The sequence below is a fragment of the Oncorhynchus mykiss genome, chromosome 8, assembly GCF_013265735.2.
Source record: "Oncorhynchus mykiss isolate Arlee chromosome 8, USDA_OmykA_1.1, whole genome shotgun sequence".
NCBI classification, from domain to species: Eukaryota; Metazoa; Chordata; class Actinopteri; order Salmoniformes; family Salmonidae; genus Oncorhynchus; species Oncorhynchus mykiss.
Window position 1 is genome coordinate 72,541,589 of NC_048572.1, and position 13,765 is coordinate 72,555,353.

Genomic DNA, 13,765 nt, shown 5'->3' on the forward strand with positions numbered 1-13,765 from the left:
GATAATATGGAATGTAACACAGACGTGCATGAGTTGGTTTAAAATAATACTACAGGTAGCTAACTCTTTCCATGCTTTTCCTGAAAATGTTTATTGGATATTATAGCTAGCTAGTTGATGTTGTTCTGGCTAGCTCACCCAAAGCAAGCTTTTCTTCACCTCGCTGGTCTGCAGATGCATGACTACATGATCATGATGTTATGGCTGTAAAGATATTACTGCACTGTTGGAGCTAGGAACACAAGCATTTCGCTACACCTGCTAAATATTGTGTATATGACCAATAACATTTTATTTGAATGTTTTTTTACATCTACAAAACCTGGCCGAGGTTAGTCGGTAAATTAGTGACAAAACTCTGAGTGCACAGATTTGACATCAGTAAATGTAGTTTTAATTCACAGAAGATTCACCAGTCACAAGTTTAGAAAATTAGTTGCATTCATTCTCAAATTTAGTTGCTCATTTTATTGAATTTATTAACATCAACGTACATGTTTGAATGTTCATGTTATGTGCTTGCAAATGTGGCATTTATTCTCAAGTGCCATGTTTGATATTTTTTTTGCAAATACAAAACGGATTATATAAGTGCAACTCATATTTGACATTATTTTACACAAGACACTATGTTACCTTCATAATTGACCCCAAACCCAACACATGCTTTCCCGGAAGTCTCGCGATGTTGCGCTTCTGGGTTTAGGAACTCTGTGGAACAACAATCAATACTTTACAAAAGTGTATAGTGTCATCTTCTGGCCACACGTAAAACTGAAGGCTATTATACCAATGAACATCCCGGGAATACGAGATCGATCATCCCTGAAATGCAATAGGCTACATCCGTTATTACACTGGTTATAAAAATAAAGTTTAGATATCTAAAGGCCAGCAAAGCATTTGATTTGGCATAGGCCTAGTTGAACAGTAAGTGTTACTCTAATGTTGACGATAGGAACCTGTGGCTCTGATGTTCCTTCTAAACAAAATCAAAATACTGCTAGGGCAGAAGATTATCCGTAAATTGTATTCATGTTACAAATTATAAACATTACTTTCTGAACCATGCCTTAAGGCTTACAATGTTGACATCCTGATTGCGCCCGATTTGAACCGGATATACAACTTTAGTCGGGGTCACGTTTATTGTTGAAGAGGAAAGATGTCTGAACTGATTTTATTCAATTTCAACGATGCAAAATATATATTTACAGTAAGAACTTGTCTTCAATACGGAGTATTTCAGACTATTCTATGCATGATTTAAATTGTTTATCACATCTTTGTAGAAACGCTTACAATACCTTTGCAAGCCAAGTCATATTCATTAGACACGTTGGTTGGCTAGCTTAATCACGTTAGCAGGTTAACAACGTGTAACGATAGTCCCAAGAAAATACTAAGCTTTTATTATTTGTTCAATTGTTATAACTCTCACCCAGGCCTCAAACAGAAGTGTGTTAGTCAACAAAACCAGCAAACCGTTGATAAACGCATTCAACCAGATCACTGGAAAGTGAGTGAATGGCGTTACATAGCTAATGTTAGCTGTTAACATTAATTATATTATCTCTAGGCTATGCCTCTGTCCACATCACCACAGACATTGTCTGCCTGCTTGTCTCTTCACAGTGAGACAGAGAAGAAGACCACCTTTGACCAAGCTCTGAGGCAGGTCCTGGAGGAGTAGATTGTAAGTTTAAAGAAATGTAGCACATATGTATGTATGCGTGTGTGTGTAATTTGTTTTAGATATGTATATGTAAAGTGTTGGTCCCATTTTTTTTCATGAGCTGAAATAAAATTTCCCAGGCATGGTTCAATTTTTCTCAAATTTAGTGCACAATTTTGTTTACATCTCTGTTAATGAGTATTTCTCCCTTGCCAAGATAATCCATCCAATTGACAGGTGTGGCTTATCAAGAAGCTGATTTAAACAGCATGGCCATTACACAGGTGCACCTTGTGCTGGGGGCAATAAAAGGCCACTATAAAATATGCAGTTTTGTCACACAACACAAAGCCACAGATGTCTCAAGTTTTGAGGGAACACGCAATTTTCATGCTGACTGCAGGAATGTCTTAACAGAGCTTTTCCCAGAGAATGTAATGTTAATTTCTTAATGTTAATTTCGCCTCTAACGTCGTTTTAGAAAATGTGGCAGTACTTCCAACCGGCCTCACAACTGCAGACCACGTGTAACCATGCCAGCCCAGTACCTCCACCTGTGGGATAGTGAGAGGAGTGGGGATGCTGAGGAGTACTTCTGTCTGTAATAAAGCCCTTTTGTGGGGAAAAACTCATTCTGATTGGATGGGCCTGGCTCCCCAGTGATTGGGCCTGTGAAATCCATAGATTAGGGCCTAATTAGTTTATTTCAATTGACTGATTTCCTTCTATGAACTGTGTAACTCAGTAAAATCTTTGAAATTATTGCATGTTGCATTTATATTTTTGTTTAGTATATTTATATGTATGTGTATATGTGTGTTTGTTTTGTTGTCACATACACCTGATAGGTGCAGTGAAATGTGTTGTTTTACAGGGTCAAACATGGTAGTATGGTGCCCCTGGAGCAAATTAGGGTTGAGTGCCTTGCTCAAGGGCTACCTGCCACCTAGTGGTTAGTGAGGTCGCTGGTTCGAAAACCTGAGCCGACAAGGCGAAAACTCTGAAGTATACTGCTAGTACATGGTCTTGCTTATGCTCAATATGCTTCACCAAGAGTCGAGCAACATTCTCCCTTTCTCTCCTTTTCTTTTACAGGTGGAAAAGAAAGCACTCGTCGATGACTTCCTGTCTCTCATCATTCTCAGCATTGATGGAGTCACTGAAGGTAAGCAGCAGGCTGAACGTCACGTCATAACATCGCTACATCTCCTTCTGTTTTACCTCCTTAGTATTTCATCGATATACACGCCAGACAGCAAATTATGTAGTAATTGTGTAGAAAAGTGTAGTAAATTCACTTGTCCATGCAGGTATCTGCTCCGCCACCACTCCTTTCCTACTGTTGGGAGATGTTCTGGACTGTCTTCCTCTGTACCAGTGTGATAAGGTCTTCTCCTTTGTTGAAGAGAATGTCTCCACCTGGAAGTCTGTAAGTAGCTTAGTCTGTTTCTCTGCGTTCTTAGAGTAACGGTCAATGTTTACTTGATGACAGGTTTCTTATAGATCTTTCCTTTTAGTTATTGAGGAAATGCCACCAACATAACTTTCTCCTCTCTCACTTCAGAACTCCTTTTACACTGCTGGGAAGAACTACTTGTTAAGGATGTGTAATGGTGAGGATAAAGGCACACATTAAGATCACTTCCTGGCAGATGTTTCCTGTAGGACCCGGGATTTGAACTGGCAACCCTCTGGTTGCTGGCTTGCCTCTCTAATGTCTAGTGCACCTGCTCCATGGTAAGCAACATGAGTCCTTGTTCCATCTATCGCAATGCTTGAAATCAGTGGTTTTTCATCAACATAGCTGTTGCACTGATCCCTATGCTGGCAAGTCTTGTAAGTTTGATTGCAGCTTGCTAAAACAAGTTGTTATCTTTATTTGTGCAGATATTCCATCACTAAACCCCATCTTCTTACTTTGCAGATCTTTTGAGGAGGTTGTCCAAGTCTCAGAACACAGTCTTCTGTGGACGGATCCAGCTGTTCCTGGCTCGTCTCTTTCCCCTGTCTGAGAAATCAGGTGAGAGGGTTACATGGAGCTACAGGAACTGACGTCATTTATGTTTTATCATGGATGTGGACTTGTGGCCACTATTGTGTTCCTTTGTGTGTTTCAGGTCTGAACCTGCAGAGCCAGTTTAATCTCGACAACATCATAGTGTTCAACAAAAATGAGCAAGAGAGCACTCTTGGCCAGAAGGTAAGGCCTTGTTCTAAGGATTGTCGATACTGTGTATTGTGTAAGCTGTTGAATGATGTGTGTGCTGTTGAATGTGCTTAACAATGAATTACCACTCTCTCTCTACCTCTGTTCTGTGTTGTCTTCTACAGCCCACAGAGGAGGAGGATGGGATGGAAGTGGAGGAGGGGGAGATGGGGAACCTAGTGCACCTGCTCCATGGTAAGCAACATGAGTCCTTGTTCCATCTATCGCAATGCTTGAAATCAGTGGTTTTTCATCAACATAGCTGTTGCACTGATCCCTATGCTGGCAAGCCTTGTAAGTTTGATTGCAGCTTGCTAAAACAAGTTGTCATCTATAAAATTGCTCCCTGTTTGTAGTTCCATCCCTATCGACTACAACCTACAGAAAGTTTTGGACTCTGCAGGACTACTTCAGAAACCCTGTTCAGTGTTATGAGAAGTTTTCCTGGATGACTTTCCTCAAAGTTACTTTTCTGCCCTCTTTCCCTCCCAAAATAGCTTTGTGACATGACCCATCTATGGACATCTACTAAAAGTATGACACTTTGCTTTAAAAAAAATGTCTTGTTCAAAACTGTTACTATTCTGTATGTCCTGTGAAGTTTCAAGACAGGTGCTGGCTGTGTTTGTTTCTGTGAGAAGACACTGAAAAGTTGTTTGAGTTAATAGAAATGTTCTGTATGTTGTCTGTAGTATTCAGACAGTGTTTAGAAGCTTCAAGCTGGACGACATGCAGGCTTCTAAAAAGAAGCTGGAAGAGCTGAGGACGGCAGGAGGAGACCACGTTTACTTTGCCAAGTTCCTCACCAGTGAGAAGGTGACATCTCAACTTCCATCAATTAAGAATAGAACAGAATAGAGATTGACTACATTGCAGTGACTGCACAGTCACTGTTCTACAAATCACCTTACGTCCCAAGTAACTACTCATTATGTGATTGAGATTAGGAAGTCTATACCTCACCTTTCTCAAATGGATCCCTTCAAATACAATGACAGTCTCTGTCTTTGCCTCTAGTTGATGGACCTGTAGCTCAGTGACAGTAACTTCAGACGACACATCCTCCTGCAGTACCTTATCCTGTCCCAGTACCTCCAAGGGACAGGTCAAGTTCAAAAGGTGAGGTGGCCCAAGAAGATGGCCCCCGTCCCACACCATCATTCACTATGTCAGGTTGAATGTAGTTTGATTCAATTTAGCAGTAAAAGGTGTAACAGTGAATTCATATTGTGATTTGACTGCTGTTGGTCTCTTCACTACCAACTCTTGTCCTGTAAATTGCTGCAGCTCCAGTTGTATCCTGAATGATGATCAGTGTTCATGGATGGAGTAGACCATCAAAGTTGTGTACCAGGTGTGTGTGTTTCATCTGATAGATTGTAAATTACTGTTTTATATAATTATCCTCTTAGTATGAATAGATTGTTTTTATATCCTTAGAGATTGAAAGTAGTGTTAGGTTCAAGCTCTGTGCATGAGAACTGTAATTATTTAGTGAACTGTAGGAATGTGTGCTCCCAATAACTCAAGGACTCTGCTGACTGACAATACGTCTTATTGATATGCACGGAGAAATCCTGGGTGATAGGGAAAAGTACTGAAGTACATCTTTGTGGAAGAGAGGGTGTTAAAGCTAAGGTTATAAGTGGACACTGCACTGTTTCGAATGTATGTATTCAACTGTACATCTTCACTGAGTAAACATTTTAAATTTCACTTTGAGTTTGGGCTCTTTTGTATGATCATGTGTTTATTGTATATTCAGATATTGCTATTTTTTATCACCTGTCTAACTTGTTCCCTATAGCTGCTCAGAGAGATCCCACCGGATGAAGACAAGTTTGCCACCATGGTCGAGGTAAGAATAGTCTGAATATTCCGTAAGTCTGTGTAGTTCCTGCAAGTTCACATGTTTTATTAGTGACATCACAACATACAGTACCAGCCAAAAGTTTGGACATACCTACTCATTCAAGGATTTTTCTTTATTTTTCTATTTTCTACATTATATAATAATAGTGATGATATCAACTATGAAATAACACATATGGAATCATGTGTTAAACAAATGAAAATATATTTTAGATTCTTCAAAGTAGTCACCATTTGCCTTGATGACAGCTTTGCACACTTTTGGCAACCTCTTAACCAGCTTCATGAGGAATGCTTTTCCAACAGTTTAGAAGGAGATCCCACATATGCTGAGCACTTGTTGGCTGCTTTTCCTTCACTCTGCGGTCCAACTCATCCCAAACCATCTCAAATGGATTGAGTGATTGTGGAGGCCAGGTCATCTGATGCAGCACTCCATCACTCTCTTTCTTGGTCAAATAGCACTTACACAGCCTGGAGGTGTGTTGGGTCATTGTCCTGTTGAAAAACAAATGATGGTCCCACTAAGCACAAACCAGATGGGATGATGTATCGCTGCAGAATGCTGTGGTAGCCATGCTGGTTAAGTGTCCCTTAAATTCTAAATAAATCATACAGTGTCACCAGCAAAGCACCATCACACCACCTCCTCTATGCTTCACATTGGGAACCACAGATGCAGAGATTATCTGTTCACCTACTCTGCATCTCACAAAGATACGGAGGTTGGAACCAAAAATATAGAATTCGGTTGCTCGTGTTTCTTAGCCCAAGCAGTCTCTTCTTATTGGTGTCCTTTAGTAGTGGTTTCTTTGCAGCAATTTGACCAGAAAGGCCTGATTCATGCCGTCTCCTCTGACCAGTTGATGTTGAGATGTGTCTGTTATTTTAATTCTGTGAAGCATTTATTTGGGCTGCAATTTAAGATGCAGTTATTTGCAGATTTCTGAGGCTGGTAACTCTAATGAACTTTCCTGTGGTGGTCCTCATGAGAGCCAGTTTCATCATAGTGCTGGGTGGTTTTTGCGTTTTAAGACACTTTCAAAGTTATTTAAATCTTCAGGATTGACTGACCTTCAGGTCTTAAAGTAATGATGGTAATAAGTTTCTCTTTGCTTATTTTAGCTGTTTGACATAATATGGACTTGGTCTTTTATCAAATAGGACGATCTTCTATATGTCACAACACTAAGAAGGAAAGAAATTCCACAAACTTTTACCAAGGCACACCTGTTAATTGAAATGCATTTCAGGTGACTACCTCAAGAAGCTGGCTGAGAGAATGCCAAGAGTTTGCAAAGCTGTCATCAAGGAAAAGGTTGGCTACTTTTAAGAATCTCAAATATATTTTGATTTGTTTAACACTTTTTTGGTTAAAACATGATTCCATATGTGTTATGTCATAGTTTTGATGTCTTCACTATTCTTCTACAACGTAGAAAACAGTAAAAAAAAATAAAGAACTAAAGAACCCTGGAATGAGTAGGTGTGTCAACTATTGACTGGTAATGTACACTGCTCAAAAAAAATAAAGGGAACACTTAAACAACACAATGTAACTCCAAGTCAATCACACTTCTGTGAAATCAAACTGTCCACTGATTGACAATACATTTCACATGCTGTTGTGCAAATGGAATAGACAACAGGTGGAAATTATAGGCAATTAGCAAGATACCCCCAATAAAGGAGTGGTTCTGCAGGTGGTGACCACAGACCACTTCTCAGTTCCTATGCTTCCTGGCTGATGTTTTTTGGTCACTTGTGAATGCTGGTGGTGCTTTCACTCTAGTGGTAGCATGAGATGGAGTCTACAACCCACACAAGTGGCTCAGGTAGTGCAGCTCATCCAGGATGGCACATCAATGCGAGCTGTTTGCTGTGTCTGTCAGCGTAGTGTGCAGAGAATGGAGGCGCTACCAGGAGACAGGCCAGTACATCAGGAGACGTGGAGGAGGCCGTAGGAGGGCAACAACCCAGCAGCAGGACCACTACCTCCGCCTTTGTGCAAGGAGGAGCACTGCCAGAGCCCTGCAAAATGACCTCCAGCAGGCCACAAATATGCATGTGTCTGCTCAAACGGTCAGAAACAGACTCCATGAGGGTGGTATGAGGGCCCGACGTCCACAGGTGGGGGTTGTGCTTACAGCCGAACACCGTGCAGGACGTTTGGCATTTGCCAGAGAACACCAAGATTGGCAAATTCGCCACTGGCGCCCTGTGCTCTTCACAGATGAATGTGACAGACGTGACAGACGTGAGAGTCTGGAGACACCGTGGAGAACGTTCTGCTGCCTGCAACATCCTCCAGCATGACCGGTTTGGCGGTGGGTCAGTCATGGTGTGGGGTGGCATTTCTTTGGGGGGGCCGCACAGCCCTCCATGTGCTCGCCAGAGGTAGCCTGACTGCCATTAGGTACCGAGATGAGATCCTCAGACCCCTTGTGAGACCATATGCTGGTGTGGTTGGCCCTGGGTTCCTCCTAATGCAAGACAATGCTAGACCTCATGTGGCTGGAGTGTGTCAGCAGTTCCTGCAAGAGGAAGGCATTGATGCTATGGACCGCCCGTTCCCCAGACCTGAATCCAATTGAGCACATCTGGGACATCATGTCTCGCTCCATCCACCAAAGTAGCCACCTTTTTCCTTGATGACAGCTTTGCACACTCTTGGCATTCTCTCATCCAGCTTCTTGAGGTAGTCACCTGGAATGCATTTCAATTAACAGGTGTGCCTTGGTAAAAGTTTGTGGAATTTCTTTCCTTCTTAATGCGTTTGAGCCAATCAGTTGTGTTGTGACATACAGAAGATCGTCCTATTTGATAAAAGACCAAGTCCATATTATGTCAAAAACAGCTAAAATAAGCAAAGAGAAACGTATTACCATCATTACTTTAAGACCTGAATGTCAGTCAATCCGGAAGATTTAAAGAACTTTGAAAGTGTCTTAAAACGCAAAAACCACCCAGCACTATGATGAAACTGGCTCTCATGAGGACCACCACAGGAAAGGAAGACCCAGATTACCTCTGCTCTCCTAAGTTCATTAGAGTTACCAGCCTCAGAAGTCTGCAAATAACTGCATCTCAAATTGCAGCCCAAATAAATGCTTCACAGAATTAAATTAATAGACACATCTCAACATCAACTGTTCAGAGGAAACTGTGTGAATCAGGCCTTCATGGTCGAATTACTGCTAAGAAACCACTACTAAAGGACACCAGTAAGAAGAAGAGACTTACTTGGGCCAAGAAACACGAGCAATGGACATTAGACTGGTGGAAATATGTCCTTTGGTCTGATGAGTCCAAATTTTTAGATTTTTGGTTCCAACCGCCATGACTTTGTGAGACGCAGAGTAGGTAAAGGGATGATCTCCGCAAGTGTGGTTCCCACCGTGAAGCATGGAGGAGGTGTGGGGGTGCTTTGCTGGTGACACTGTCAGTGATTTATTTAGAATTCAAGGCACACTTAACCAGCATGGCTACCACAGCATTCTGCAGCGATACGCCATCCCATCTGGTTTGCACTTAGTGGGACTATCATTTTTTTCAACAGAAAACACAAAACACACCCCCAGGCTGTGTAAGTGCTGTTTGACCAAGAAGGATAGTGATGGAGTGCTGCATCAGATGACCTGGCCTCTACAATCACCCAATCTCAATCCAATTGAGATGGTTTTGGATGAGTTGGACTGCAGAGTGTAGGAAAAGCAGCCAACAAGTGCTCAGTATATGTGGGAACTCCTTCAAGACTGTTGGAAAAGCATTCCAGGTGACTACCTCATGAAGCTGGTTGAGAGAATGCCAAGATTGTGCAAAGCTGTCATCAAGGCAAAGAGTGGCTACTTTGAAGAATATAACATATATTGACACTCTTTTTTGTTATTTACATGATTCCATATGTGTTATTTCATAGTTCTGATGTCTTCACTATTATTCTACAATTTAGAAAAAAATCCTTGAATGAGTAGGTGTCCAAACTTTTGAACGGTACTGTATATACAGTGCCTTCAGAAGATATTCACACCCCTTGACCCTTTTCACATTTTGTTGTGTTACAGCCTGAATTTTAAATGGGCTAAGTTGAGGTTGTCACTGGCCTACACACAATACCCCATGATGTTTTTAGAAATGTTTACAAATTAATAAAAAATGAAAAGCTGAAATGTCTTGAGTCAATTAGTATTCAACCCCTTTGTTATGGCAAGCCTAAATAAGTTCAGGAGTAAAAATGTGCTTTAACAAGTCACAAGTTTCATGGACTCATTGTGTGTGCAATAAGTGTTTAACATGATTTTTGAATGACTACCTCATCTGTCCCCCACACATACAGATAATTGTAAGTTCCCTCAATCGAGGAGTGAATTTCAAACACGGATTCAACCACAAAGACCAGGGAAGTTTTCAAATGCCTCAAAGAACAGCACCCATTGGTAAAAAAAAAAAAAAAATGCTCACATTGAATCTCCCTTTTGAGCTTGGTGATGTTATTAATTACACTTTGGCTGGTGTATCAATACACCCAGTCACCACAAAGATACAGGTGTCCTTCCTAACATAGTTGCCAGACAGGAAGGACACCACTGGGATTTTAAATTGTTTATTTAAACTTTATTTAACTAGGAAAGTCAGTTAAGAACAAATTCTTATTTTACAAGATGGCCTACACCGGCCAACACGGATGACGCTGGGCCAATTGTGTGCTGCCCTATAGGACTCCCGATCACGGCCGTTTGTGATACAGCCCAGACTGGGGTCTGTTGTGATGTCTCTAGCACTGCGATGCTGTTCCACTCAGGAGCCCCAATGGTGACTTTAATTGTTTTAAACGTTTAATGGCTGTGATAGGAAAAAACTGAGGATGGATCAACAACATTGTAGTTATCCACAATACTAACCTAATTGACAATGTGAAAATGTGCATCCTGTCTGCAACAAGGCACTAAAGTATCTGCAAAAAATGTGTCAAAGCAATTCACTTTTTGTTCTAAATACAAAGTGTTATGTTTGGGGCAAATCCAACACAACACAACAGAGTACCACTCCATATTTTCAAGCATAGTGGTGGCTGCATCATGTTATGGGAATGTTTGTAATCATTAAGGACTGGGTAGTTTTTCAGGATAAAATAAGAAATGGAATGGAGCTAAACACAGGAAAAATCCTCAAAAAATCTGGTTCAGTCTGCTTTCCACCAGACACTGGGAGATTAATTCACCTTTCAGCAGGACAATAACCTAAAACACAAGGCCAAATCTACACAAGTTGCTTACCAAGGAGTAGCTGAGAATTTTGAAAAAGATAATGGGCAAATGTTGCACAATCCAGGTGTGGAAAGCTCCTAGAGACTTACCCAAAAGACTGTAATTGCTGCCAAAGGTGCTTCTATGAACTATTGACAAAGGGTTGTGAATACTTATTTAAATAAGACATTTCATTATGGGGTAATGTGTGTGAGAAGAAAAATTATACATATTTTGAATATAGGCTGTAACACAACATGTGGAATAAGTCAAGGGGTATGAACACTTTCTGAAGGTACTGTAAAAATCAAGACCAGTAGATGACAAACCCAAGAGACCCATTGGGAAGAGACAAGCTCCAGAAGACTTCCTAGGTAAAGGCCCTGACAGGAAGGTCTTCATGGGGAAGTAAGTATCAATCCTAACATAATAATAATAATTTGGTGGGTGCTTATAATGTACAATAATAAATGATACAACTTCTATAGCGCTTTTAATTACAGAAAGAATATCAAGATTCAAGTCTGTAGGGAAAGGATGGGGGGTACCTAGTCAGTTGTACAACTGAATGCATTCAACTGAAATGTCTTCCGCATTTAACCCAACCCCTCTGAATCAGAGAGGTGCGGGGGGGGGGGACTGCCTGAATTGATATCCACATCATCGGTGCCTGGCGGAACAGTTGATTAACTGATTTGTTCAGGGTCAAAATGACAGATTTTTACCTTGTTAGCCCTGGGATTCGATCTAGCCACTAGGCTACCTACCGCCCCTGTATTATACGCATGTGTGAATTGGACATTTTGTCCATATCCAAACTCTGTATGGCAATGATAACTGGGACAGAATAGTAATGTGTTCCCCAAAACCATAGTTGGTTTAGGAAAGTTGAGGTATGCCAGTTGAATTATTTACAGTGTCTAGCCCTCATATTGGAGCCTAATGAAAATGGGGAGACATAGCATGTTGCCAATATGGGGGACGAGTGACACAGCTTCCCTTGTATTTGGCTTTGTCAAAACTCGTGTTTGTTTTCTTGCAGTGATGAACTCACGAGACTGTGGAATCTGAATCATAACAATATGGCAGCTTGCCAGTCAGTTAGCAGGTGAGTGGTTTTACAGCAGTGGTGCAGCTGGTCAAAGTTACATAGCCCACTTATCTACCTATACATTTTTGGTGTATAACATTAAAGGAGGATTTCGCTTTTTACAACCAAATGTAAAAAAATATATATAAATGACATATTATAGAAGGGTCCAGACACTTTCTTTGTGACTTGACTTGTTTTTGAGAAACTTACTGCAACCAGCGATTCACTTGCTTATCCTCGTACAGTAAGGGGCTCAGAAAGACATGAACAAATGCTCCAAAAACCACAGCAGCCTACTTGAACACTGTAACTTGAAGCGGGTACAGCCTCAGTGTTGACAGTAAACACATGCTGGAAGTGGGACCGAATTTTCCCAATATTGAAGTTTGTGCTCAGCAGACCAGAAATGTGCTCAGTGCCCCCAAAAAATGTGGCTAAACATTGGTATGGACCCTTCTATAATTTGCCATTTACATAAAAAGAGATTTGGTTAAAAAATATATATAACTTATTATTTAACCCTAAATGTTAATTTCTTGTCCACAGGGAATTCATGCCTACTCTGGAGGAGTTCTTTGAAGAGGCCATTGAACAGGCTGACCTAGCCAACATGGAAGATGAGTACAAGTAAGTGTATACACAGTGTACAAAACATTAGGAACACCTGCTCTTTCCATGACTGACCAGGTGAAAGCTATGATCCCATACTGGAAGTAGATGCCAGGCACACCAGTTGGAGTGTGTCAATAACTGCAACGCAGCTGGGTTTTTCACAATCAACAGTTTCCTGTGTGTATGAAGAATGGTCCACCACCCAAAGGACATCCAGCCAACTTGACACAACTCTGGGAAGCATTGGAGTCAACATGGGCCAGCATCCCTGTGGAACGCTTTTGATACTTGTAGAGTTCATGCCTCAATGAATTGAGGCAATTGAGGGGGTGCAACTCAATGTTAGGAAGGTGTTCCTAATGTTTTGTACACTAACTGTTGATTGTCTGTCCTAAGACCTGTCCAATGGTGTCAAGAAAGATCCTGCCGTGTGAAGTGTTCTGGTTCAATATTATCCACTCACCTCCACGCCCCGTCTTGTAGGGTGGTGCGTAACTCAAACTGGCTGGCGAGCCCTGCGTCTTGTCTAGGAGTCCCCACTTCTTCCAGCCCACCAACCAGCAGTTCAAGAGCCTGGCTGACTACCTGGAGATGGTCATCAAACTGGCCAAGGAGCTGCCTGTGAGTTGTCTGGTCTGGCTGGAACTATGGGTGCTTGGATACTGAAAATGTTAATGAATTACAAGGCTCCCTTTGGGAGCATCTCAATTTCATACTCCTCACAACCCATGAGGTCAGAGGACACAAGGAGTATGTAATTGAGATGTTCCCCATGACCTACCCTCTGATGGATTGGAACCCCTTTGCCCTGTCATCACAGAAGGACCTCCCGTCTGAGGAGATTAAGACAGAAGACACCCTTCTCAAAGAGAGCAACGACATTGAGTTCTAGCACAACTAAAATGTATAGCTTGTAGATATGTAGTTGTAAAATCAAAGCTCTAGTTGGACTGCAGATTTTCCATACTGACCTGATCACATCCCTTTTGTGTGCCCCAAGGTCTGAGCATGCAGACTAACCTGGTGTCTAACCAGCAGATGGATAAGCTGGGTTCCCAGTG

The 13,765-nt window shown here is 41.4% G+C and overlaps 1 pseudogene; it reads left to right on the plus strand.

Moving 5' to 3' along the window:
- Positions 1–466: 466 nt before the first annotated feature.
- Positions 467–13,697, plus strand: LOC110530976 (annotated as a pseudogene).
- The last annotated feature ends 68 nt before the right edge of the window (positions 13,698–13,765 follow it).